Source organism: Apodemus sylvaticus, chromosome 5 (genome assembly GCF_947179515.1).
Source record: "Apodemus sylvaticus chromosome 5, mApoSyl1.1, whole genome shotgun sequence".
NCBI classification, from domain to species: Eukaryota; Metazoa; Chordata; class Mammalia; order Rodentia; family Muridae; genus Apodemus; species Apodemus sylvaticus.
In genome coordinates, this window is record NC_067476.1 from 61,462,138 (window position 1) to 61,485,829 (window position 23,692).

Sequence of the window (23,692 nt, forward strand, 5' to 3'; positions counted from 1 at the left end):
CTCTCAACAAAACTTTAAGCCTCTTTATTTAAACTGCTTGAGTGTTGAAACATTGGTATTAAATGTTTTCTGTGTGTTAGGTACTGGCTTAAGTGCTAGGAAAAATGTCATGGATGAGATACAGCTTTTGTTCTTCCTGCATTGCAGACTAATGTGAATGAGTCAAAACCCAATAGGTCCTGGGAGTCAGGAGGGTGAGTTTTCTGAGTTACTGACATCAATACAGAGAGGACAGTTTCAGTTCTATGTCAAAAGGATGCCCAGGACTTTCCTATCCTAAGAACTTCTACTCTAGTCAGATACCATTTTTACTTTTTTCTACAGATTCCCCCTTCCCCCAGGATGTTGCCCATTTCTCTCACAATCTGAAAATTGTGTTCTCCCAGTTTCTTCTGTTGAAATCTCAACCCCCAACTGTTAAGACCTAGGTATCTGCTGCCTTTCTGACATTACTATAGCTGTTCTGTTTTATGCCTGTAACCTGGCATCTAACTTTGTTATAGAGGACCTTTCTCATGACTGAGTTAACAATCACATATTCTGTTAAGTTCTATGCTTTAGTGTTCTTGGAAATTCCCCAGACCCTTGCCCTCCTTTAGAGCCAATTACAATAAAGTAAGTTAGAACTGCTTTGTATAGTTAGCTACAATAAGCTTGGACCTGAACCAACTGACAGTACTACCCAGTCACTCTTCCTGAACCTACATATGAGCTTTGACGGTTGCTATGAGCTTTTGTGGGGTTTGCCTTTATAAGCTTCCCCTGGGAAACAGGGTTGCAGTCTTGGCTCCCAAGTCTGACCTGTATCCCTGATCAATCAGTCCTGGGGTATGTGTTCAATAAACAATCCCTGCTTGACTGAGATGAGTTCTGAGTGAGTGGTTTGTGGGGGATTCCTGGACCCTAACACCAACATAATGCATTTAGGCTGTGAAGCCTTAGAGGAGCCCATATGATTAGAAATAGTGTCTTCATAAAAGAGGTCTCCAGAGAGACAACTGTCTTTCTCTACCATGTGAGGACACCATGAGCATATGCCATCTGTAAACTAGAAAGCAGTCCCTTACACTGAACCTGTCAGCAGTTTGATGGGACTGATAATCTTCAGGTGTGTAGGTAGTATCTGTTGTTTATAAACATTCAAGTTTATGATATTTTATTACAACTTCCCAAGCAGGCCAATATACTGCTCCCATTTATTGTCTCTACCATCCAGGTTTATTCTTATTCTAACTATGACTAGAGTGTATCATGGAAGAATGTCATATAAAGACCAAATACAGATTTTTCCTTCAGTGTTTTTTTCTCCTGAGTTTATGGAACACTCAGTATTGCTGATTATTCCTCGTCCACTGGTCAGATCTCTGAGCAGCAGTCGAATGTGTTTACACTTGGCTTTGTCTCCATTCATTCTCAAGATTGTTAATCATCCTCAGCCTCAACTCATCTTCTCAGTTTCATCTCTCACTTGAAACTGAGCATATTCATCTACATATTCTGCAAAACCTTCAGCCAGGGTAAAAACATCAATTCATTTTATTTTGTCTGTTAAAATTTCAAAAAGTATATCTTTCATAAGACAGGATATCTTCAAAAAGTATTTATTGCCTCACCATTGCCCACTAAATTCTACACAAGATGTCTAGAGTATGCTCAAGGCTCTACATGAAATATTTCAAGTTATATTTCAAGTCCTTTCTCTTTCATTGCTTCTCATCACATAATCTGTCCTAAAGATCAAGTAAAGGGATTGTGAAATTTTACAAATGCTCACATTTTCCTGGTTCCATTCTTTTGCTCATACTTGTTTGTTTATATTGGAGCTTACCTTATTCTCTGTTCTTCTGTCATAACGATTCCCTCTGTTTTTAAAAAAAGTTTTCTACATAGGCTCCATTTAATTTTTCTCTTTTCTCCTCTCCAAAGAGAAATATTGCCCTTTTTCTCCAAAGTGCTGCATTATATTATTTTCTCTATCTCTTTATGTAATGTACACCTGCTTGAATATATGTATGTATATATTGCAAATGTATATAATACAAATATAGGCATGTGCATGCACATACATGTAAAACAAACAGTTTTTTTAAATAATATTTTGGGGGCTTTACCTAAATAACTTGCATATATTCAAAAATATCTGTGGAGCCTCATTTACCTCTTTAAGTTCTCCTAGTTTCTTTCTTTCTTCCATTTATTTATTTATTTACATCCCAATATATCCCCCTCCCTTCAGCCCCCTCCCACAGCTCCTCCTCAATTCCTCTCCTCTTCTTCTCTGAGAAGAGGGAGGCATCACTAGGGATTACCCCACCCTGGAACATCAGGCCTCTGCAGGACTAGGTGTATCCTCTCCCACTGAGACCAGACAAGGTAGTACAGTTAGGGGAATGAGATCTACAGACAGACAACAGATTCAGAGACAGCTCTACTCCAGTTGCTGGAGGACCTGCATGAAGACAAAACTGCACATCTGCTATGGGCGATCTAGTTCCAGCTCATGCTAGCTCTTTGGTTGGTGAGTCAGTCTCTGAGAGCCCCAATGGTCCAGGTTAGTTAACTCTATTGGTCTTCCTGTGGAGGCCCTATCCTTCTTAGGAGGAAATTTATAAAGTTTTCTATAGTATTTTGAGAGATCTATCTAGCTGGTTTGTATACATGTATTCAAAAATATTTATGGGGTTGTATTTACCTCTTTAAATTCTTCTATTTTCTTATATCTGTTCTTTTTTTTTTTTATTTGATATAATTTATTTACATTTCAAATGATTTCCCCTTTTCTAGCCCCCCCCACTCCCCGAAAGTCCCGTAAGCCCCCTTCTCTTCCCCTGTCCTCCCTCCCACCCCTTCCCAGTTCCCCGTTCTGGTTTTGCCAAATACTGTTTCACTGAGTCTTTCCAGAACCAGGGACCACTCCTGCTTTCTTCTTGTATCTCATTTGATGTGTGGATTATGTTTTGGGTATTCCAGTTTTCTAGGTTAATAACCACTTATTAGTGAGTGCATACCATGATTCACCTTTTGAGTCTGGGTTACCTCACTTAATATGATGTTCTCTAGCTCCATCCATTTGCCTAAGAATTTCATGAATTCATTGTTTCTAATGGCTGAATAGTACTCCATTGTGTAGATATACCACATTTTTTGTATCCACTCTTCTGTTGAGGGATACCTGGGTTCTTTCCAGCATCTGGCAATTATAAATAGGGCTGCTATGAACATAGTAGAGCATGTATCCTTATTACATGGTGGGGAATCCTCTGGGTATATGCCCAGGAGTGGTATAGCAGGATCTTCTGGAAGTGAGGTGCCCAGTTTTCGGAGGAACCGCCAGACTGCTTTCCAGAGTGGTTGCACCCATTTGCAACCCCACCAGCAATGGAGGAGTGTTCCTCTTTCTCCACACCCTCTCCAACACCTGCTGTCTCCTGAATTTTTAATCTTAGCCATTCTGACTGGTGTAAGATGAAATCTTAGGGTTGTTTTGATTTGCATTTCCCTAATGACTAATGAAGTTGAGCATTTTTTAAGATGCTTCTCCGCCATCCGAAGTTCTTCAGGTGAGAATTCTTTGTTTAACTCTGTACCCCATTTTTTAATAGGGTTGTTCGGTTTTCTGGAGTCTAACTTCTTGAGTTCTTTATATATATTGGATATTAGCCCTCTATCTGATGTAGGATTGGTGAAGATCTTTTCCCAATTTGTTGGTTGCCGATCTGTCCTCTTGATGGTGTCCTTTGCCTTACAGAAACTCTGTAACCTTATGAGGTCCCATTTGTTAAATCTTGCTCTTAGAGCATACGCTATTGGTGTTCTGTTCAGAAACTTTCTCCCTGTACCGATGTCCTCAAGGGTCTTCCCCAGTTTCTTTTCTATTAGCTTCAGAGTGTCTGGCTTTATGTGGAGGTCCTTGATCCATTTGGATTTGAGCTTAGTACAAGGAGACAAGGATGGATCAATTTGCATTCTTCTGCATGCTGACCTCCAGTTGAACCAGCACCATTTGTTGAAAAGGCTATCTTTTTTCCATTGGATGTTTTCAGCCTCTTTGTCGAGGATCAAGTGGCCATAGGTGTGTGGGTTCATTTCTGGATCTTCAATCCTGTTCCATTGATCCTCCTGCCTGTCACTGTACCAATACCATGCAGTTTTTAACACTATTGCTCTGTAGTATTGCTTGAGGTCAGGGATACTGATTCCCCCAGATTTTCTTTTGTTGCTGAGAATAGTTTTAGCTATCCTGGGTTTTTTGTTGTTCCAGATGAATTTGATAATTGCTCTTTCTAACTCTGTGAAGAATTGAGTTGGGATTTTGATGGGTATTGCATTGAATCTGTATAGTGCTTTAGGCAAAATGGCCATTTTAACTATATTGATTCTACCGATCCAGGAGCATGGGAGGTTTTCCCATTTTTTGAGGTCTTCTTCCATTTCCTTCTTCAGAGTCTTGAAGTTCTTGTCATACAGATCTTTCGCATGTTTGGTAAGAGTCACCCCAAGATACTTTATACTGTTTGTGGCTATTGTGAAGGGGGTCATTTCCCTAATTTCTTTCTCAGCCTGCTTATCCTTTGAGTATAGGAAGGCCACTGATTTGCTTGAGTTGATTTTGTAACCTGCCACTTTGCTGAAGTTGTTTATCAGCTGTAGGAGCTCTCTAGTGGAGTTCTTTGGGTCACTTAGGTAGACGATCATGTCGTCTGCAAATAATGATAGTTTGACTTCCTCCTTTCCAATTTGTATCCCTTTGACCTCCTTATGTTGTCGAATTGCCCGAGCTAGTACCTCAAGTACAATATTGAAAAGATAAGGAGAAAGGGGGCAGCCTTGTCTGGTCCCTGATTTCAGTGGGATTGCTTCAAGTTTCTCTCCGTTTAGTTTGATGCTGGCTACCGGTTTGCTGTATATTGCTTTTACTATGTTTAGGTATGGGCCTTGAATTCCTGTTCTCTCCAAGACTTTAAGCATGAAAGGATGCTGAATTTTGTCAAATGCTTTTTCAGCATCCAATGAAATGACCATGTGGTTTTGTTCTTTGAGTTTGTTTATGTAGTGGATTGTATTGATGGATTTCCGTATATTGAACCAACCCTGCATTCCCGGGATAAAGCCTACTTGATCATGGTGGATGATCGTTTTGATGTGTTCTTGGATTCGGTTGGCAAGAATTTTATTGAGTATTTTTGCATCGATGTTCATAAGGGAAATTGGTCTGAAGTTCTCTTTCTTTGTTGGATCTTTGTGTGGCTTTGGTATCAGCGTAATTGTGGCTTCGTAGAAGGAATTGGGTAGTGTTCCTTCTGTTTCTATTTTGTGGAATAGTTTGAAGAGTATTGGTGTTAACTCTTCTTTGAAGGTCTGGTAGAATTCTGCACTGAAACCATCTGGTCCTGTGCTTTTTTTGGTTGGAAGACTTTCTATGACTCCTTCTATTTCTTTAGGCTTTATGGGACTGTTTAGATGGTCTAGTTGGTCCTGATTTAATTTTGGTATTTGGTATCTGTCAAGGAAATTGTCCATTTCCTCCAGATTCTCCAGTTGTGTTGAGTACAGGCTCTTGTAGTAGGATCTGATGATTTTTTGGAGTTCCTCAGTTTCCGTTGTTATGTCTCCCTTTTCATTTCTAAGTTTGTTAATTTGGATACTTTCTCTGTGCCCTTTGGTCAGTCTGGCTAAGGGTTTATCTATCTTGTTGATTTTCTCAAAGAACCAGCTCCTGGTTTTGTTGATTTTTTGTATGGTTCTCTTTGTTTCTACTTGATTGATTTCGGCCCTGAGTTTGATGATTTCCTGCCTTCTACTCCTCCTGGGTGAAATAGCTTCTTTTTGTTCTAGGGCTTTCAGGTGTGTCATTAAGTTGGTAATGTATGCTCTCTCCATTTTCTTTTTGGAGGCACTCAGGGCTATGAGTTTTCCTCTTAGCACTGCTTTCATTGTGTCCCATAGATTTGGGTATGTTGTGTTTTCATTTTCATTGTGTTCTAAAAAGTCTTTAATTTCCTTCTTTATTTCTTCCTTGACCAAGGTGTCATTGAGTAGAGTATTGTTCAATTTCCACGTGTATGTGGGTTTTCTGTTGTTTCTGTTGCTATTGAAGACCACTTTTATTCCATAGTGATCAGATAGGAGGCATGGGATTAGTTCTATCTTCTTATATTTGTTGAGGTCTGTCTTGTGACCAATTATATGGTCGATTTTGGAGAAGGTACCATGAGGTGCTGAAAAAAAAGTATATTCTTTTGTTTTAGGATAGAATGTTCTATATATATCAGTTAAATCTAATTGGTCCAAAGCTTCAATTAGTTTCATTGTGTCCTTGTTTAGTTTCTGTTTTCCTGATCGGTCCATTGAGGAAAGTGCAGTGTTGAAGTCACCCACAATTATTGTGTTAGGTGCAATGTGTGCTTTGAGTTTTAATAACGTTTCTTTTATGAAAGAGGATGCCCTTGCATTTGGAGCATAGATGTTCAGGATTGAGAGTTCTTCTTGTTGTATTTTTCCTTTGACCAGCAAGAAGTGTCCCTCAGAGTCTCTTTTGATGACTTTGGGTTGAAAGTCAATTTTATCTGATATTAAAATGGCTACTCCAGCTTGTTTCCTGAGACCATTTGCTTGTAAAATTGTCTTCCAGCCTTTTACTCTAAGGTAGTGTTTGTCTTTGACCCTGAGGTGTGTTTCCTGTAAGCAGCAAAATGTGGGGTCCTGTTTACGTATCCAGTCAGTTAGTCTGTGTCTTTTTATTGGGGCATTGAGTCCATTGATGTTAAGAGATATTAAGGAATAGTGATTGTTACTTCCTATCATTTTTGACGTTATTTTTTAAATTTGATTGCTTAACTTCTTTTGGGTTTGATGAAAGGTTACTATCTTGCTTTTTTCAGGGTGGAGTTTCCCTCCTTGTATTGGTGTTGTCCTCCTATTATCCTTTTTAGGGCTGGGTTTGTGGATAGATATTGGGTGAACTTGGTTTTGTCGTGAAATATCTTAGTTTCTCCATCTATGGTGATTGAGAGTTTTGCTGGATATAGTAGTTTTGGTTGGCATTTGTGTTCTCTTAGAGTCTGCATGAGATCTGCCCAGGACCTTCTAGCCTTCATAGTCTCAGGTGAAAAGTCTGCTGTGATTCTGATAGGTCTTCCTTTATATGTTACTTGGCCTTTTTCTCTTACTGCCTTTAATATTCTTTCTTTGTTTATAACATTTGGTGTTTTGATTATTATGTGACAGGAAGTATTTCTGTTCTGGTCCAGTCTGTTTGGAGTTCTGTAGGCTTCTTGTATATTCATGGGCATCTCTCTCTTTAGGTTAGGGAAGTTTTCTTCCATAATTTTATTGAAGATATTTGCTGGCCCTTTAAGTTGTAAATCTTCACTCTCATCTATGCCTATAATCCTTAGGTTTGGTCTTCTCATTGTGTCCTGGATTTCCTGGATATTTTGGGTTACAAGCTTTTTGCATTTTGCATTTTCTTTAACTGTTGAGTCCATGGTTTCTATGGAATCTTCAGCATCTGAGATTCTTTCTTCTATCTCTTGTATTCTGTTGTTGATATTTGCATCTCTGTCCCCTGATTTCTTCCCAAGGCTTTCTATCTCCAAAGTTGTCTCCCTTTGAGTTTTCTTAGTTGTTTCTACTTCTGATTTTAGATCCTGGATGGTTTTGCTTAGCTCCTTCCCTTGCATGTTTGTGTTTTCCTGTAATTCTTTAAGAGATTTTTGTGTTTCCTCTTTCATGAGCTCAGCCTGTTGACCAAAGTTCTCCTGTATTTCTTTAAGAGATTTTTGTGTTTCGTCTTTCATGACCTCAGCCTGTTGAGCAAAGTTCTCCTGTATTTCTTTAAGTGTTTTTTGCATTTCCTCCTTGTTGGCTTTTGTATTCTCCTGGATTTCTTTCAATGATTTTTGTGTTTCCCTTGCAAGGGCTTCTAACTTTTGATCCATTTTCTCCTGAATGTCCTTCATGTGTTCCTGTACCAGCATCATGACCAGTGATTTTAAATCCAAATCTTGTTTTACTGGTGTGATGGGGTATCCAGGACTTGCTGGTAGAGGAGAATTTGGTTCAGATGTTGCCATATTGCCTTGATTTCTTTTAGTGACGTTCCTGCGTTTGCCTTTTGCCATCTAGCTCTCACTGGTGTTACTTGGTCTTGTCAGTGCTGGACTCACCAGTGCAAGCTGCCCCTTCCCCGTTGGCCTCTGGTGCACAGCTTACACTCTGCACTGCCTGTAGACATGGTGCTGTTGTCCAGGCTGTTCAGATCCCGAAGCAGGCACCTGAAGGCTCCCGCTGGGGCCCGCAGGATTTATTGGAGCACACCGACTTCTCCCAGCTGGCCGCCCGGAAGCCCCCACTAGCCTCTTGAGGGACCTGGAGATGTGGCGGCCACCCAGGCTGATCTGAAGCGGAGAGAGTTGAGCTGGGGGCTTCTGCCTGAGGCCTTGCCCCAGATTGTGTCTGTGGACCAGGTGGAACCCGTGTGCACCCCCAGGGAGCTCCGAAGGTGAATGTTGCTGTGACCTCCCCTGTGCTCCGCTCACTCCGCTGGGCAGCCGATTTCCCCAACCGGGCTGGCGCACACTAGGTTAGCCTTGTCGCCCGGGCCCTGAGTCCAGGCAAACGCCTGGGAGGCCAAGGTCCGAGCAAAGTTCCCCTAGGGCTATGTCTGTTATTTGGATCCGCCAGGTGACCCGGATGGCGGGCGTGCGCGTCCGCGCTCCCCGAAAGCACCGGGAGAGTCTGTTGTGCTAATAACCTCCTGGGCGGGTTGACACACAGATGGCCCACCAAGCCGCCCAGTTCTTGGGGTCAGTCCTGTGCCTTTTGGGGCCTAGACCCCCGTTTTGTTAGCCTCAGGCTACGCTTGTTAGCAGTCTCTGCCCTCCCGAGCACTCTGGCTCCTGTAGGCAAAATGGCGGTGCGTGCGCAGGCCGGGGCAAAAAAAAAAAAAAACTCCTGGCTGGGTTGGCGCCCCGATGGCCACTCGAACAGCCCAGGGCCTGGGTGCAGGCCAACGCCCGTCTGGCTCAGACCCCTGCGGTGTTGGGCCTAGGATTATGTTTGTGTACCTCAGTCTGACCGATCTCTGGAGCCCAGAATCAAGATGGAGGTGAGTCTCTCCTGACTGGCGGGAAGCCGAGTTCTGAAGTGGCTTCTGTGCAGCGAAAGGCTCCGCAGAACCGCAGTTGCTTGCCGCCCGGCTGGTCAGCGAAGGTCAGTGGTCGTGGGCGCAGGGCCTAACTGGACCCTGTGTCGCCTTGGTTCCACCGCTGATGGCCCTTCAGCTGGAGCAGCCACTCTTATATCTGTTCTTAATTCTGTTTTGATTCAGATATATTTTAATCAATGTAACTTGAATTTAGAAACAAAAGTATGCGAGACCAATTTGAGGGTGGAGTCTGTGGTTGATAATCACATGTTTGGTGACAAAAAAATCAATGTCCAAAATAATCAGGTTGAATTTTAACAAAAACCATGGTTAGAATATTGGTCTCCAACACACCACTGACCAAGAGTTGAGTAAGAGAAACATGTGTGTGCAGTGCCACGTGGAGAGTGCTTGAGGACTTATGAAATCTAAGTTTATAGTATCAGTTGTTCAGCTTTACTCTTTATTAGAAGTCAAACTTGGGGAAAATCACTGGATTTCTTAACATTTTTACTTCCATGAATTAAATACTGTAGAACATATACTTCTGGAAGTTTCTTTGATAAAATATTTTGCAATAAAGGAGATTTTCATGTTAACATCTCCCCTCTCTAACCCTGCTCACTACCTCAGGCATCCCTTTCTAGATCAAAATTATATTCTGACCTGGAGGGGATCAGCCACTGACCCTGAGGAGAGGTTGCTTGAACTCAGGAAATCCTGTTCTGTTCTCTTGCTTTTATAGTTCTAGAGCTTTTTATACAATTAGATCCTCTCAAGAATAAGGGGTGAGGGCTTCAATCTTTCAGCATTAATACCTGGCATTTCCTTACACTGGAGCATTGAGACTTCACAGGACCAAGGGCCTCTCCTCCCATTGATACCATATAAGGCCATCCTCTGCTGCATGTGTGGCTGGAGTCTTGGATTTCTCCGTGTGTTGGTTGGTGGTTTAGTCACTGAAAAGTATGAAGTGCTTCACAAATTTGCATGTCATCCTTGCACAGGGACCATGCAAATCTTCTCTGTATTGTTCTAATTTTAGTATATGAGGTGCCGAAGCACCTCAAACCTATTCTTAACATTGAGTCTGACTTTCTAGTACCACCTCAGTAAACCTGTTTATTTTTGTCAGTAGCCAAGCAGCAAGCTAGTTAGTGCCAGTGTTGGGACCTAGAGAAAAGCTGGACAATTGCTCAGACTCATACTTATGTGATACTCATTCTTTCCTGGTCTCAGACATATTAAATGTCTCTGTGAGCATTCCTGCCTTTTGATTTAAGTGAACATTTTCTCATTTATTCAATGTGCATTGTATTTTTTTCTCAGAATGATTAAATTAACTAGAAATAAATCAAAGAACAAATGACTGGCTGTACTTGGTATGGTTCAATAGAAAAATTGCCATGTACCTGTAGAATGTTCCGGAGCCTAATGTTCATATAAACATTTCTTTCTTTGCAACCTTCAAGAAGTGACTAGGCCATCAGTCTTTTTTGTCCATCCCTTTGTCTGACTTCTTTTGTAACCCTCTCTTCAAATTTTTATGGAATCCTTTCTATAAATAAATATAATTCTGTGAAAGCATTGGATGGAAGAATAGGAACCTGAGGTGATCTAATTCTCATCTGTATCAGAATCCACTAAACATTTGTTGAATAAAACTTTTTAAAAGGCTATGTACTTTCATTTACTGGATTGAAATAATGCAGTACATGCACTTTTGGTGCCTAAGAACTTCCTCAGGCTGTCATGGTAGATGAAGGATGCGAGGTAGTGGGAACAGTCACAACTCTCCTATGCCATATTAAGAAGAATCATATACCACGGAACTACACAGGTTTATATGTTCAACACAGTAACCATAACAAAGTATTGTTTCGAAGTGTCATGTGTTGTGGGCTTACTTATAGAATTATCATTTATTTTTGTATTACTATTTCCCTATCTTTTGCCATAGTACTAACCTTTATAGCTATTTTCTGTACAAATTTAATTACTTTGAACTGGTGGACTTGTCTCCAAGATGCCTAAAAGGCTTTTAACATCTATGTGTCTAAGACCTTTCTGAGAATCCACTGAGACTGTGGAACTTCTTTGAAAATATACTTAGACCCATCTTTAGATTAAGTAAATATTCTGTATGGACTTCAGGAGGGTTCAGGAGTCCCTGAAATATGTGGGCTCCTAAAAGCACATACACTTGAATCTATCATGTCTATCTCATCTATCAATACATTACCTATCTCATGCCTTTGAAAATTGATGAAGCTTAGTGTCCTTTGGATACAACCTAGAACTTCCACCTCACTAGTCAGAATGGCTAAGATCAAAATCTCAAGTGACAGCAGATGCTGGCAAGGATGTGGAGAAAGAGGAACACTCCTCCACTACTGGTGGGATTGCAAGCTGGTACAACCACTCTGGAAATAAGTCTGGTGCTTCCTCAAAAAAAAAATTGGACATAATATTAACCTGAGAACCCAGTTATACCACTCCTAGGTATATAGTCAAAAGATGCTCCAATATATAACAAGGACACATGCTCCACTATGTTCATAGCAGCCAGAAGTTCTAAAATTCCCAGATGTCCTTCAACGGAGGAATGGATACAGAAAATGTGGTACATTTGCACAATGGAGTACTACTCAGCTATTAAAAACAATGACTTCATGAAATTCTTAGGCAAATGGATGGAACTACAAAATATCATTCCAGGTGAGGTAACCCTGTCACAAAAGAACACATATAGCATGCACTCACTGATAAGTGGATATTAGTTTAAAAGCTCAGAATACCCAAAATACAATTCTCAGACCATAGGAAGCTCAAGAAGAAGGAAGACCAAAGTGTGGATGCTTCAGTCCTTCTTAGAAAGAAGAACAAAATTCTCACTGGAGTAAATAAAGAGACAAAGTGTGGAGCAGAGACTGAAGGAAAGGCCATCCAGAGACTGCCCCACCTGGGGAACCATCCCATATATAGTCACCAAACCTAGACACTATTGTGGATGCCACGAAGTGCTTGCTGACAGGAGTCTGTTATAGCTGTCTCCAGATCATGTTTGGAAGTTAGCTACATATTGTAGACCATATCTGAATATGCATTCAACTGTGACCTAATGCAAACAAACTTGTCAACAAAACTCCAAAAGCAAACCAAACCAACCAGATAAAACACGCTGAAAGACTAAAGTTGAAGGAAGAAAGATTGACTTGAGCTCACACTTTCAGAGATCCTAACCAGTTTCCACTTGCAGGATCCTTCTGCTTTTAGGCCTGTGGCAAGAGTGTGAGGTTGATGAGAATGGGATCTACTTCGACTCCAACCACCAGGAACTTCATTTCTTCAAACTGGCCCATCTCCTCATTTCCACTACCCTCCAAAAATGTTAACAAATTATGACTACATCAATGGATCAACTGACTGATTTGGTTAAAATCTTATAGCACAATTGTGTTGTAACAGCTCCACCAGGGGAACAACCCTTCGGCATGAATTTTTTAGGGGCACAGAGCACAGAAGCACTGGGTAGCCTCTAGACACTTGTCCTCTCAGCCTGTATTCCATTGTCATCTTATACACTCATCTATTTTATTTTCTCCTTTCTCAGAGACCACATCTCCTTGCAAGCCAGTCAAGTCAGTGCTCACTATACCTGTTCTGATATATACATGTCCTCTTCTCTCATTTACTGTGTCACTGAATACCAAATGCATGGCTGTGTGCAGGCCAGACTGGCACTCCACTGCTGCTGCGATATGACAGGACACCCAGTCCAATATGTTTTAAAAGGTAACTTTAAAATATATCTTTTTTTTCCTTTTGCACAGAACTCTGAAATTGTAATCCTGTTTGTGTAAAGGGTTTCTTTAAAATTCAGCTAATGTAATGGACAGATTTTTCTTGTCATAACTACAAGATGAGTGAAAAAGATGGGTTTATAGAAAAACTATGGCATCAGAGATAATATGACAAAAATTCTAGTTTGTTTTTATTGATTATTTTCTGTTTATTATCTTATGAAAAGTAAGTTATTACAGAATTTTGTGTCCATCCTTATAGACTTGGTGAGGGTAGTAACATTTTTTTATTAGATGTAACATTTGTAATAGTGTATTATTTATTTTCTATATTCATGAGATAGTGGGTAAAGCTCTTGATGTAGAGTTGTATGTCATTCCATATACATTAAACACTACGCTATGTGATAGAGGGGAAAGGTCTTTAAGGTAATAACTAAAGACTATATTTCAATTAAGACGGTTTTGTCCTTGTGACATTACTTTTATAATTTGTGTTTGCTGACTTAGCTACCATCTTCTTTTTCTACACTGAGATGGTTTTCTGCAGATAAGGAAGTCTTAGGGAAAGGAGGACTGCAGACAGATGCGTTTGGAGCCTGGCATCTTAGCAATCAGGCTGCATATTACCTTGTAGGAAATGCCTTCATTGAGGTAACTAAGCATAGAGCTTCTACAGTCATGCCTTATTGACTTTGGGAATCAAAAAGATAACAATTTCCTCAAAATTGGATAGAAAATAAGTTTCCTTAATAGTTTTGTTCTTAACCTTAAATGGAAAAAGATGAGACAAGAAAACTTAAATTTATATGCTTGCTATGTCATCGTTAGACACTGTTTCATAGAGAAGTGTGGCATCGGATTTTGACATAATGAAATTTCTCTGTTCATTTGCTTTCCAATGGTCAGTTTGCATCTGTCATCTTATTTTACGTCTCAGACCATATGGCACACTTGTGCCACCCATTTCTTCTAGGAACTTCATGCTTCTGTAGATTTCATCCTCCATTTAGCCTTATCCTCTGATTGTAACCCAGCACACCAACTCCCTTGGCGATGGTATCCAATTTTATGCTTAAGTTCTAGGTACATACCAATCAACACCAAATTGTATCTCTAGACTGAAGTTCTGGCTTATGCTATGGTCGTTAACTGTTGGCCTTGGTGTCACTTGGATTCCTCAACAGTTATCTTCAGATGGAGCTGTTCCGAATTACCTTCCATATTTATCCCATCATAGCTTTCCTGATCCTTTTGATAGTACTTTTGGAATTGTGATTGTGGAACAAAAAACTGAAGGGTTCATCCTTTGCTGTTCTCTTTTGTTTAAGTCTCATATTCAATCCATTGTGTACTTCTCTTAACTACACATGGGTTTTAACCCTTCCATTCTCCTATTGTAATCCAAGTCATCACCAGCTTCTGTTTGGATACTGAGAATCATATCCTAATCTAACTTGACTTTGTCTGTAACCATTGTCACCCATGATAGCTTAGTCCAAGAAAAGCACCTAGAGTTATTTTTCTAAAAGAAAATGGGTCAGATCATGCTGTTCTTTGCTTAAAACCCTAGAATAGTTTCTTTTTCTATGTGGAGAAAATCAAGGAAGTCAGTGGCTTTAAGGGCCCCGCATGACCTCATTTATTCTTTGTCTGATTTTACCTTGGAGCTGTCCATTTCCTTCTTTCCAGTATTCTAACATCACTGGACTCTGCTTTTTCTCAACACAGTGGTGCATTCCAGCCTTGTCCTCCATCTCTAACACTTCTCTGTTCACATCATCTTTGTTAATCTTCCAATGACTTATACTCTTCCAACCAATTGGAATTCCTATTTAGAGTAACAGCTGCCCCTTTGCTTTCCAAACCAACCAATTTTCCTTATTTCCATTATATCATTTTTTCTTTTAAATATCATGTATGACTGTTACAAATGCCATATAATACATAGAGTGACCACATTCATTACTTATTCTGTCCCTAACCATTGCTTTGTAAATTTCATAAGTGTAAGAACCTTTGCTTATCTTTTTCATCATTTTCTCTTAGGATACTAGAAGCATCTGACACATGATTGATATCAATCAATATTTAAATAATCTGTGCTGGTGAATGAGAACAATTATTGCCTGAGAATCTTCATCACTTGATAGTACAGACTTGTTTTCATCAGAGATAGCCTCCCACCATGGATGATCATTAAGTCTTTTTTTTTTTTTTTTTTTGTCTTTTTTTTTATTTGATATAATTTATTTACATTTCAAATGATTTCCCCTTTTCTAGCCCCCCCCCACTCCCCGAAAGTCCCGTAAGCCCCCTTCTCTTCCCCTGTCCTCCCTCCCACCCCTTCCCAGTTCCCCGTTCTGGTTTTGCCAAATACTGTTTCACTGAGTCTTTCCAGAACCAGGGACCACTCCTGCTTTCTTCTTGTATCTCATTTGATGTGTGGATTATGTTTTGGGTATTCCAGTTTTCTAGGTTAATAACCACTTATTAGTGAGTGCATACCATGATTCACCTTTTGAGTCTGGGTTACCTCACTTAGTATGATGTTCTCTAGCTCCATCCATTTGCCTAAGAATTTCATGAATTCATTGTTTCTAATGGCTGAATAGTACTCCATTGTGTAGATATACCACATTTTTTGTATCCACTCTTCTGTTGAGGGATACCTGGGTTCTTTCCAGCATCTGGCAATTATAAATAGGGCTGCTATGAACATAGTAGAGCATGTATCCTTATTACATGGTGGGGAATCCTCTGGGTATATGCCCAGGAGTGGTATAGCAGGATCTTCTGGAAGTGAGGTGCCCAGTTTTCGGAGGAACCGCCAGACTGCTTTCCAGAGTGGTTGTACCAATTTGCAACCCCACCAGCAGTGGAGGAGTGTTCCTCTTTCTCCGCACCCTCTCCAACACCTGCTGTCTCCTGAATTTTTAATCTTAGCCATTCTGACTGGTGTAAGATGAAATCTTAGGGTTGTTTTGATTTGCATTTCCCTAATGACTAATGAAGTGGAGCATTTTTTAAGATGCTTCTCCGCCATCCGAAGTTCTTCAGGTGAGAATTCTTTGTTTAACTCTGTACCCCATTTTTTAATAGGGTTGTTCGGTTTTCTGGAGTCTAACTTCTTGAGTTCTTTATATATATTGGATATTAGCCCTCTATCTGATGTAGGATTGGTGAAGATCTTTTCCCAATTTGTTGGTTGCCGATCTGTCCTCTTGACGGTGTCCTTTGCCTTACAGAAACTCTGTAACCTTATGAGGTCCCATTTGTCAATTCTTGCTCTTAGAGCATACGCTATTGGTGTTCTGTTCAGAAACTTTCTCCCTGTACCGATGTCCTCAAGGGTCTTCCCCAGTTTCTTTTCTATTAGCTTCAGAGTGTCTGGCTTTATGTGGAGGTCCTTGATCCATTTGGATTTGAGCTTAGTACAAGGAGACAAGGATGGATCAATTCGCATTCTTCTGCATGCTGACCTCCAGTTGAACCAGCACCATTTGTTGAAAAGGCTATCTTTTTTCCATTGGATGTTTTCAGCCTCTTTGTCGAGGATCAAGTGGCCATAGGTGTGTGGGTTCATTTCTGGATCTTCAATCCTGTTCCATTGATCCTCCTGCCTGTCACTGTACCAATACCATGCAGTTTTTAACACTATTGCTCTATAGTATTGCTTGAGGTCAGGGATACTGATTCCCCCAGATTTTCTTTTGTTGCTGAGAATAGTTTTAGCTATCCTGGGTTTTTTGTTGTTCCAGATGAATTTGATAATTGCTCTTTCTAACTCTGTGAAGAATTGAGTTGGGATTTTGATGGGTATTGCATTGAATCTGTATAGTGCTTTAGGCAAAATGGCCATTTTAACTATATTGATTCTACCGATCCATGAGCATGGGAGGTTTTCCCATTTTTTGAGGTCTTCTTCCATTTCCTTCTTCAGAGTCTTGAAGTTCTTGCCATACAGATCTTTCGCATGTTTGGTAAGAGTCACCCCAAGATACTTTATACTGTTTGTGGCTATTGTGAAGGGGGTCATTTCCCTAATTTCTTTCTCCGCCTGCTTATCCTTTGAGTATAGGAAGGCCACTGATTTGCTTGAGTTGATTTTGTAACCTGCCACTTTGCTGAAGTTGTTTATCAGCTGTAGGAGCTCTCTAGTGGAGTTCTTTGGGTCACTTAGGTAGACGATCATGTCGTCTGCAAATAATGATAGTTTGACTTCCTCCTTTCCAATTTGTATCCCTTTGACCTCCTTATGTTGTCGAATTGCCCGAGCTAGTACCTCAAGTACAATATTGAAAAGATAAGGAGAAAGGGGGCAGCCTTGTCTGGTCCCTGATTTCAGTGGGATTGCTTCAAGTTTCTCTCCGTTTAGTTTGATGCTGGCTACCGGTTTGCTGTATATTGCTTTTACTATGTTTAGGTATGGGCCTTGAATTCCTTTTCTCTCCAAGACTTTAAGCATGAAAGGATGCTGAATTTTGTCAAATGCTTTTTCAGCATCCAATGAAATGACCATGTGGTTTTGTTCTTTGAGTTTGTTTATGTAGTGGATTGTATTGATGGATTTCCGTATATTGAACCAACCCTGCATTCCCGGGATAAAGCCTACTTGATCATGGTGGATGATCGTTTTGATGTGTTCTTGGATTCGGTTGGCAAGAATTTTGTTGAGTATTTTTGCATCGATGTTCATAAGGGAAATTGGTCTGAAGTTCTCTTTCTTTGTTGGATCTTTTTGTGGCTTTGGTATCAGCGTAATTGTGGCTTCGTAGAAGGAATTGGGTAGTGTTCCTTCTGTTTCTATTTTGTGGAATAGTTTGAAGAGTATTGGTGTTAACTCTTCTTTGAAGGTCTGGTAGAATTCTGCACTGAAACCATCTGGTCCTGTGCTTTTTTTGGTTGGAAGACTTTCTATGACTCCTTCTATTTCTTTAGGCTTTATGGGACTGTTTAGATGGTCTAGTTGGTCCTGATTTAATTTTGGTATTTGGTATCTGTCAAGGAAATTGTCCATTTCCTCCAGATTCTCCAGTTGTGTTGAGTACAGGCTCTTGTAGTAGGATCTGATGATTTTTTGGATTTCCTCAGTTTCCGTTGTTATGTCTCCCTTTTCATTTCTAAGTTTGTTAATTTGGATACTTTCTCTGTGCCCTTTGGTCAGTCTGGCTAAGGGTTTATCTATCTTGTTGATTTTCTCAAAGAACCAGCTCCTAGTTTTGTTGATTTTTTGTATGGTTCTCTTTGTTTCTACTTGATTGATTTCGGCCCTGAGTTTGATGATTTCCTGCCTTCTACTCCTCCTGGGTGAAATAGCTTCTTTTTGTTCTAGGGCTTTCAGGTGTGTCATTAAGTTGGTAATGTATGCTCTCTCCATTTTCTTTTTGGAGGCACTCAGGGCTATGAGTTTTCCTCTTAGCACTGCTTTCATTGTGTCCCATAGATTTGGGTATGTTGTGTTTTCATTTTCATTGTGTTCTAAAAAGTCTTTAATTTCTTTCTTTATTTCTTCCTCGACCAAGGTGTCATTGAGTAGAGTATTGTTCAATCTCCACGTGTTTGTGGGTTTTCTGTTGTTTCTGTTGCTATTGAAGACCACTTTTATTCCATAGTGATCAGATAGGAGGCATGGGATTAGTTCTATCTTTTTATATTTGTTGAGGTCTGTCTTGTGACCAATTATATGGTCGATTTTGGAGAAGGTACCATGAGGTGCTGAAAAAAAGGTATATTCTTTTGTTTTAGGATAGAATGTTCTATATATATCAGTTAAATCTAATTGGTCCAAAGCTTCAATTAGTTTCATTGTGTCCTTGTTTAGTTTCTGTTTTCCTGATCGGTCCATTGAGGAAAGTGCAGTGTTGAAGTCACCCACAATTATTGTGTTAGGTGCAATGTGTGCTTTGAGTTTTAATAAAGTTTCTTTTATGAAAGAGGGTGCCCTTGCATTTGGAGCATAGATGTTCAGGATTGAGAGTTCTTCTTGTTGTATTTTTCCTTTGACCAGCAAGAAGTGTCCCTCAGAGTCTCTTTTGATGACTTTGGGTTGAAAGTCAATTTTATCTGATATTAAAATGGCTACTCCAGCTTGTTTCCTGAGACCATTTGCTTGTAAAATTGTCTTCCAGCCTTTTACTCTAAGGTAGTGTTTGTCTTTGACCCTGAGGTGTGTTTCCTGTAAGCAGCAAAATGTAGGGTCCTGTTTACGTATCCAGTCAGTTAGTCTGTGTCTTTTTATTGGGGCATTGAGTCCATTGATGTTAAGAGATATTAAGGAATAGTGATTGTTACTTCCTATCATTTTTGACGTTATTTTTTAAATTTGATTGCTTAACTTATTTGGGTTTGATGAAAGGTTACTATCTTGCTTTTTTCAGGGTGGAGTTTCCCTCCTTGTATTGGTGTTGTCCTCCTATTATCCTTTTTAGGGCTGGGTTTGTGGATAGATATTGGGTGAACTTGGTTTTGTCGTGAAATATCTTAGTTTCTCCATCTATGGTGATTGAGAGTTTTGCTGGATATAGTAGTTTTGGTTGGCATTTGTGTTCTCTTAGAGTCTGCATGAGATCTGCCCAGGACCTTCTAGCCTTCATAGTCTCAGGTGAAAAGTCTGCTGTGATTCTGATAGGTCTTCCTTTATATGTTACTTGGCCTTTTTCTCTTACTGCCTTTAGTATTCTTTCTTTGTTTAGAACATTTGGTGTTTTGATTATTATGTGACGGGAAGTATTTCTGTTCTGGTCCAGTCTGTTTGGAGTTCTGTAGGCTTCTTGTATATTCATGGGCATCTCTCTCTTTAGGTTAGGGAAGTTTTCTTCCATAATTTTATTGAAGATATTTGCTGGCCCTTTAAGTTATAAATCTTCACTCTCATCTATGCCTATAATCCTTAGGTTTGGTCTTCTCATTGTGTCCTGGATTTCCTGGATATTTTGGGTTACAAGCTTTTTGCACTTTGCATTTTCTTTAACTGTTGAGTCCATGGTTTCTATGGAATCTTCAGCATCTGAGATTCTTTCTTCTATCTCTTGTATTCTGTTGTTGATATTTGCATCTCTGTCCCCTGATTTCTTCCCAAGGCTTTCTATCTCCAAAGTTGTCTCCCTTTGAGTTTTCTTAGTTGTTTCTACTTCTGATTTTAGATCCTGGATGGTTTTGCTTAGCTCCTTCCCTTGCATGTTTGTGTTTTCCTGTAATTCTTTAAGAGATTTTTGTGTTTCCTCTTTCATGAGCTCAGCCTGTTGACCAAAGTTCTCCTGTATTTCTTTAAGAGATTTTTGTGTTTCGTCTTTCATGACCTCAGCCTGTTGAGCAAAGTTCTCCTGTATTTCTTTAAGTGTTTTTTGCATTTCCTCCTTGTTGGCTTTTGTATTCTCCTGGATTTCTTTCAATGATTTTTGTGTTTCCCTTGCAAGGGCTTCTAACTTTTGATCCATTTTCTCCTCAATGTCCTTCATGTGTTCCTGTACCAGCATCATGACCAGTGATTTTAAATCCAAATCTTGTTTTACTGGTGTGATGGGGTATCCAGGACTTGCTGGTAGAGGAGAATTTGGTTCAGATGTTGCCATATTGCCTTGATTTCTGTTAGTGACGTTTCTGCGTTTGCCTTTTGCCATCTAGCTCTCACTGGTGTTACTTGGTCTTGTCAGTGCTGGACTCACCAGTGCAAGCTGCCCCTTCCCCGTTGGCCTCTGGTGCACAGCTTACACTCTGCACTGCCTATAGACAGGGTGCTGTTGTCCAGGCTGTTCAGATCCCAAAGCAGGCACCTGAAGGCTCCCGCTGGGGCCCGCAGGATTTATTGGAGCACACCGACTTCTCCCAGCTGGCCGCCCGGAAGCCCCCACTAGCCTCTTGAGGGACCTGGAGATGTGGCGGCCACCCAGGCTGATCTGAAGCGGAGAGAGTTGAGCTGGGGGCTTCTGCCTGAGGCCTTGCCCCAGATTGTGTCTGTGGACCAGGTGGAACCCGTGTGCACCCCCAGGGAGCTCCGAAGGTGAATGTTGCTGTGACCTCCCCTGTGCTCCGCTCACTCCGCTGGGCAGCCGATTTCCCCAACCGGGCTGGCGCACACTAGGTTAGCCTTGTCGCCTGGGCCCTGAGTCCAGGCAAACGCCTGGGAGGCCAAGGTCCGAGCAAATTTCCCCTAGGGCTATGTCTGTTATTTGGGTCCGCCAGGTGACCCGGATGGCGGGCGCGCGCGTCCGCGCTCCGCGAAAGCACCGGGAGAGTCTGTTGTGCTAATAACCTCCTGGGCTGGTTGACACACAGATGGCCCACCAAGCCGCCCAGTTCTTGGGGTCAGTCCTGTGCCTTTTGGGGCCTAGACCCCCGTTTTGTTAGCCTCAGGCTACGCTTGTTAGCAGTCTCTGCCCTCCCGAGCACTCTGGCTCCTGTAGGCAAAATGGCGGCGCGTGCACCGGCCGGGGCAAAAAAAAAAAAACTCCTGGCTGGGTTGGCGCCCCGATGGCCACACGAACAGCCCAGGGCCTGGGTGCAGGCCAACGCCCGTCTGGCCAGACCCCTGCGGTGTTGGGCCTAGGATTATGTTTGTGTACCTCAGTCTGACCGATCTCTGGAGCCCGGGATCAAGATGGCGGTGAGTCTCTCCTCGATCATTAAGTCTTTTAAAGAGGAGGGTCAGGAGGTATAATTAGGCTCTAAGTGTAAAGTATAAAGTGACATATAACTGTCCTTATTGTTTGGAGGTTCTTCTTTGATTTTAATCTGCTTTTCTTTCAACTTCCTGTCAATCAAAAAGAAGGTAATGTTATCTTGATCTTTAGATAGTACAGTTGAAGTGGTGTTTTAATCTCAGAATGAATATCATAGTATAATTTTCTTTCAAAACATGTCATATATTGGCAAGAATTAGGTATTCTTAGGTAGGGTAAAAACGATATATAAACTGAATAGTAGTGTAGCTACTAACACAGTAATGGTCACTCCTAGCTAATCTGTAGATTGTGGAAAGTTCCTGCCACTCTTTCACATAGAGGTGCTATTTTTGTGGGTTAGCAGGTGGCTGATCCAAGTTTTGGAAGTTCTGATATAGCAGCATAACTATCATCAATATTGAAATGAGCAGCTCAGGACCTATGTGGAAGAGGAAGCAGAAAAACGTTAAATGCCAGAGGTGGCAGATGACTTAAGGGAGGCAAAGTTTTTCAGATATAACAAAGCAGATACACATATGAACTCCTACAGACTGTGACAGCATGCACAATACCAGAGCAGGCTCAAACAAGACAAAAATACCAACAGAAGAAGAGAGGGCATGAAGGCCCAACCCTTGTCAAGGAGTTATTGGTAGCTGACACCTGCTGGGAGAGAGAAGGTCAATTTTCTTCACTGAAGTTGGGTTTGTTAGGCTGTCTTTGTTAGGGTTAATATTGCTGTGATGAAACACTATGACCAAACATCTCCAGAAGGAAAGATATTATTTGTCTTACACTTTCATATCATTATTAATTATCAAAAGAAGTCAGGGTAGATAATCAAACAGGGCAGGAACCTGGAGGCAGGAACTGATTCAGAGGCCACAGAGGGGTGCTGGGTACTGACTTGATCCTCATGGCTTCCTCAACTTGGTTTCTTATAGATCCTAGGACCTAGACCATGGATGACATCACTATCAGTGGACAGGACCCCTTTCCATTAATCACTAATTAAGAAAATGTCCTACATCTGGAGCTTATGGGGGCTTATTGTCAATTGAGGCTCCCTCGTTTCAGATAATTCTAGCTTGTATAAAGTTGACATAGAATTATCCAGGATAATTGATTCCTTGTCAACTTGACACATAAATGTATTATGGTTAAGCCATAATCTTTCATTTCTTTTCCATCCCCCCAAATCATAAATTAACCTCAACACCATAAGCTAACACACTTTAGAAACTTTAAAAGTCCTGTAGTCTTTACAGACTCAAACATTTTAAATTTCAGTCACTTTAAAAATCCAGTGTCTTTTTTAAAACCTAAAATATCTCAAGAAATTCAGTCTCTTTACTGTGAGATCCTTTAAAATAAAATAAAATAAAATAAAATAAAATAAAATAAAATAAAATAAAATAAAATAAAATAAAACAAGCTAAATACTCTCTTATCTCCACAGGGAAGAATAATTGTGATTTGAATAGAGCAAAACCAAAGTCCTACTGTAAATAACTCTATCTAGAACTGGGATCTACTCATGATTTTTGGGCTGCTTCATTGGGCTCCAGTCACTTCTGGATCCACTCTTTGCAGGACACACAGCTTGTCTTCTACACTCCAGCTTGTTCCACTCCTCTACTCCTGCTGTTCTTGGAACTCATCCCATGATACTGTCATCTCCCAAATTCTGAAGTCTTCTGCTGTACTTTCACCTATGGCTTCCCTCTTTTTGGTGCCAAGCCTCAACTTCTCTACATGACCTCTTCAGTCCTTGGTCTTCAACAGCCATGGATGCTGTAGCCTTTCTGATGGCCTTTCCTGGCCTCTGACAGTGCCAAGCTGCTCTCCATGACATCTTCATACCTGCAAAACCAGTACCTCCAGGGAGAGTTATACAGAACTAAGTTTAGAAACCAGGACATGGTACAACCTAGGCTACTTCTAGAATACAACTTCTGTGTGCTAACTCCCAGGAACAACTTTGTAAAAGGATTTACCTTAGTTACACTGGTCTTTTCTTAGTCACTGCTGATTTCTTGGCTCCAGATGACTGTCATCAATTGTTCTAATAAAGCAAT

The 23,692-nt window shown here is 40.7% G+C and overlaps 1 non-coding gene across 1 annotated transcript; it reads right to left on the reverse strand.

Moving 5' to 3' along the window:
* Positions 1 to 10,110: 10,110 nt before the first annotated feature.
* LOC127686480 (U6 spliceosomal RNA) lies at positions 10,111 to 10,216 on the reverse strand. Its single transcript, XR_007978112.1, has one exon. It is a non-coding gene; the product is annotated as a U6 spliceosomal RNA (small nuclear RNA).
* Between the last annotated feature and the right edge of the window lie 13,476 nt (positions 10,217 to 23,692).